At 46.5% G+C, this 5,105-nt stretch overlaps 1 pseudogene; it reads left to right on the top strand.

Moving 5' to 3' along the window:
- The first annotated feature begins 2,891 nt into the window (after nt 1-2,891).
- LOC131499187 (holocytochrome c-type synthase-like) lies at nt 2,892-4,726 on the top strand (annotated as a pseudogene).
- Nucleotides 4,727-5,105: the final 379 nt, after the last annotated feature.

The raw sequence follows: 5,105 nt of genomic DNA, 5'->3' as shown, positions 1-5,105 counted from the left end.
TTGAAAGGTGTCGTTGGTGAAACACTTGCCGGTTTCGGGCACCATCAGCCAAGGGCCAGCCCGTCACAGAGTGCTGGGCTACAGTGCCCGCACAGCCTGGCTCTCTCAGACCTCCTCCTTCACACACCCAGCTTCAAGCACTTTCCCGCAGGCTCTGATCCCCCGGCTGCACCAGCGTTTCCGCCTGTCGCCATTAGAGGCTTTCAACACCTCTGGTCCAGGCCTTTATCTTCCCACACATTTGAGGAAGTTCTGATTCCTCTACTAAACTCCTCGTTCCCATAAAATATAATCAGATAACAAAGAGGCAAAAGATGCGAGCAAACAGCTCACAGAAAAGGTACTGCAAGTGCTTCTTCCACACAGGACACGATGCTCAACCTTACAGCAAAGGCAAATGAACGTTTCCCTGAGATACATTTTTCTTCCATCCAACTGGCCAAAGTCCACAGCTTTGGCAGCACATGCTGTTGACAAGGCTACGGGGAAGGCAATTTTCCGCACTGGGGGGTGAAACCGTATGTGAAGGAGCGCCGTGTCTCCGTTAGCGATAGCCACCGAAGTTGTAACAGCACATCCTTTGCCAGTTCCCATCTGATTGCTTCCCTCTGCGGATATTCGTGCCAGCAAGTGTGTGCGAAAAGGTGTCCGTGCACCGGTGCTGACTGTAGTATTGTTTGAAATGGCACAAGACAAGAAGCCATCTAGAGTCGGTCAAGAGCGAAACAGATGACGGCATGTTCGTACAGTAGATGCTACGCAGCTACGGGAAAAGATGCAAATGACAAAGCCCTCTGTATTTACACGGAATGATAGCTAAGGTCTAAACAAAATTTCTTTAATGTTTATTTATTCTTGAGAGCGAGAGACAGAGACAGAGCGCAAGTGGGGGAGGGGCAGAGAGAGGGGGAGACACAGGATCGGAAGCAGGCTCCAGGCTCTGAGCAGTCGGCACAGAGCCCCACGTGGGGCTGGAACTCACAAACCCCGTGAGATCATGGCCTGAGCCGAAGTTGGACGTTTAACTGACTGAGCCACTCAGGTGCCCCAATATCTAAGATACTGTTAGGTGAGGGGTAAGATCCAGAACTATACGTAGAGCGAGCTATCCTGAACAGCAAAGGAAGAAAAGCAAAATTTATGTTTTGTATTTATGTATACCTAATCTCTAAAAGGGTCCATAAGAAACCAAAGGCAGAGGGGCAACTGAGGCAGAAACAGAGGAGTTGGGGGTAAGGATGGAAGGAAATTTCTCTACGTACCTTTTTGTAAATCAGGTGAGCATATTTTTGCCCTAAAATTTAATATGCCTAGAGACGCCTGAGTGGCTCAGTCAGGTAAGCATCCAGCTATGGCTCAGGTCATGATTTGCAGGGTTCGTGGGTTTGAGCCCTGTGTTGGGCTCTCTGACAGTGTAGACCCTGCGTCGGATCCTGTCTCCTGCTCTCTCTGCTGCCCTCTCTCTCTCTCTCTCTCTCTCAAAAATAAAGTTACAAAAAAATTTTTTTTAATTTAACATGCCTAAAAATTTGTTCATTTAAGAAAAATAAGAATGAATTGCAATCCTATTGACATTAGTTTAAAAATGTGATTGCACCTAAATTCATTCTTTTTTAATTTTTTACATTTACTTATTTTTGAGAGACAGAGCACAAGTGGGGGAGGGGCAGAGAGAGAGAAGAAGACACAGAATCTGAAGCAGCACAGAGCCCGACGCAGGGCTCAAACTCACAAATTGTGAGATCATGACCCGAGCTGACGTCGGTCGCTTAACCGACTGAGTCACCCAGGTGCCACGAAATTCATTCTTTTTTACTTAAAACTCATCTAACGTAGAATCCCACTGATTCGGCTCACTTTTCTCCCTCAATCTTTACTTTTAACCATCTTCAAACCTTCAGAAAATTGAAATAATAGTATCATGATCAGCCACATATCCTTCGCTTAGGTTCACCACTCGTTAATGTTTTACTTTTGCTTCATCACTCTCTCATCTTGTGAGAACAAAATGAGCCCTGTGCCTGCTCGCCAGGGCAGGATCGCGTGTGTGAGTCCATGGGATGTCCTGTTTTGGGTGCTGTGGCCGAGAATAAGGAGCACCTAGATACTTTAGGTAGGCTAAAGTATCCAATATGAGTTGCAGACATCCACGACCCTTTACTCCTAAAGACTTCAGCCTGTGAATCCTAAGAACGAAGGACAGTTGACTATCTGACTTTTGATTTCGGCTCCGGTCATGATCCCAGGCTCATAGGATCAAGCCCTGCTTCAGGCCTCACGCTGGCTCTGGCTGTGGAGCCTCCTTGGGATTCTCTCTCTCCCTTTCTCTCTCTCTCTCTCTCTCTCTCCCCCTCTAAACTCAGTGGTTTAGCATCCACCAGTATAAGTTTTCTATGAATCCATTATGACAAAAACTTGTTGCAAAAGAGTGATTTTCTAGTTTTACCATTTCTTCTACATTTATTCATTGTCATTCATTTTAGGGGCATGAGGATCAGGATTAGTATGACTCAAACTCTTTTTCGTCCAATGTGTTACAACCCCCAGATCTGCCCAGTGGGGATGTCTCCAAAGCTAGTTCCTGTGTCCTTTTGCCATGTTCCCATCAATCCTGGGGCATGTCCTTGCCTTTGGGAACAAGGCATTCCAGGTTTTGTTTGTACCTTTTCTGCTCCAGACCTGGAATCCACTATTTTCCAAGTAGCCTTGTTTCCTTTAGGTAGGGAATGGTATTTAGAGACCACAATCTGGGTGCTAGGGTTTTCACTGCTTCCGGGCCCCTCTTACTTACTCTGGTGAAGAACTGGTCTTTGCTGTTTTACCTCCCTACCCCTTCTCTACCCCACCCTCGTTTTCTTTTCCCCTTTCTCTGGCATCAATTCCTTGACGAAATGTCGGAAGCTCGAAAAACTAGCAGCTGCGAACATAAATGGTACAATATTTGAAGGGAGACAACCTCTTCATTTTTTTTCCCCAGTGTGTCCCCATCAAACTGAGTGGGTTACAGCTGAGCTATTTTAAGGACTACCTGTAAGATAAGCAGCCTCTGGCAGCCATTTCCCATTCAGATCTTTTTCTGCGTGGGGGTAAAGAAGTGGAGAAATTTCATCTAATACAAATATGATTTGAATTTTAAAAGTCTATGTCTAATTACTACTTATGACTATAATAAAAATTGATTTTATACACTGTAATTTTGTGGTTTGAATATGTAATCAGAAATGTGAAGCTCGATGCCTTTGATTTTAATTTCCATAACCGATGCCTCTCAGTTCGCATATTTCAATGGTTTCTGGGCTGAAACACCTTTTTCCAATTAGCAATCAAGATGTGCACAGTAGTTCAAGACCTTCTCAGGGTTTGGACCACCCTGCATAATGCATTTTATTCTACGTCATGATTATGCTTGGCCCTTTACTGAACTGGTCATTACCTTGACCACAGAAAGACATCCCCCAGGGAATTCATTCTTGAATTCTTAAGCGGCCTAAGATTTGCATCTCTCTGGCAAGTAAACGGGTCACATTGAACCATCAATGAGCCAACATTTTCAGAAGACAAAAAAAGCTAATTACGGTTTGCCACAACTGGAGCAGTGCTCCAGTGTTTCCATAAAAGGTTCTTCACTCATTAAGAGTCCAGGGACACCACAGAAATCATGACACAGGACCAAGGACAAGCCATGCGGTCCCTCTCCTGTGAAAACTAAACTCTGGAGAGGTGTACTCGAGCGCCAGCAGTGACTGCGACAATGGTGACCGAGAGAGAAGGCGGTTAGAGGCTCCCGACAGCAGCCCAGGACAGGAGTCAGAATTGTTTGGATTCAGCGCCACGGTTCCAATCGTGGATTTGTCTGCATCTACCCCCACTGTTACAGTTCAGACCTCACATGCTTCAGATCATCGGATGGCGTCCCCGCCATCAGGATGTCCCATGCATGAAGGGAAAATGAAAGGCTGTCCAGTCCAGAGCATGTGACCCATCTTGTGAGAACAAAATGAGCCCTGTGCCTGCTCGCCTGGGCAGGATCGCGTGTGTGAGTCCATGGGATGTCCTGTTACGGGCGCTGTGGCCGAGAATAAGGAGCACCTAGATTCTCATCTGATGCCACCACCTGATCGGACACTGCCCTCCCCCACCCCCCCCCACCCCCCCACCCCCCCACCGATGAGCCATTTGCACTGTTTACTGTGAGAGAGGACTCATCCATTCCGAGAGCAGATTCGGAGAATAAGTGGGTTTATCCTTCAGAACAGATGCTCTGGAATGCAATGGTACGGGAAGGGTGTAAATGGAAGGATGAGGATATTAGTCAGAAAGACAGCATAATATCATCAGAATTCACAATCAGAATAACGAGCAAGCCCGGAAGGAGATCCGGAAGTAGGAAGCCATTCATGCCGCTGAACATCCTTCGTGCTCCATCACTCATCGGGTTCGGAAGTATTCACCAAGGGCAAGAATTCATTCCTGGGTGGGGTACAAGTTGCCTTTTGACAGGCACGATTGGATCATCCACCCTTGTGGGCCAGAAGTCAGATAGGTCATCGGCTACTGCGATGGCGGTGAGGTCAAACGGGACTACCAGTTCACCACCCTGGACGCCCGGCCCGCTCCGGACCCTCTCTCGTGAGTGTGGGACAGAATGGAGGCTGCATGGCGGCGCTGGACCTCAGAGCCACCGCCTTGTTGGAGATGGGAAGACAGAAACAACTTTTGTTTCTGAGCAATACATTAAACTATTTTCCCCAAACTTGAATTGCTCTCATGACGTAGTGGGAATGTCAAGTGGGTAATGACACCTTACACTTCACTTAGTGAGGGTACCGTGCACGGCGCTCTTTGGTTTTTTGCCTTGCAGTTCGTAGCAGATCGTTATAGGTTTTCGTCCCACTCGGCTTACGTGGGAAGCAATCCCTTGGTTTCTCCTGCAGCTGCAGTATTGCCTCTGTATTTAATCTAGAAAAGCGAGCAACCTCTGAAAAAGAATTTTTCTTATAATGTGAAGAAATCTAAGAAATAATAATAAGAAAGAATTAGAAATGATTCCTCACTCTTTCTTATGAATACTTGAGATATAGACCTGAAGGCCCATGTGATGCTGA

The sequence above is a fragment of the Neofelis nebulosa genome, chromosome 17 (assembly GCF_028018385.1).
Source record: "Neofelis nebulosa isolate mNeoNeb1 chromosome 17, mNeoNeb1.pri, whole genome shotgun sequence".
In the NCBI taxonomy this organism is placed as follows: domain Eukaryota; kingdom Metazoa; phylum Chordata; class Mammalia; order Carnivora; family Felidae; genus Neofelis; species Neofelis nebulosa.
This window is presented reverse-complemented; position numbering and strand designations above follow the sequence as displayed.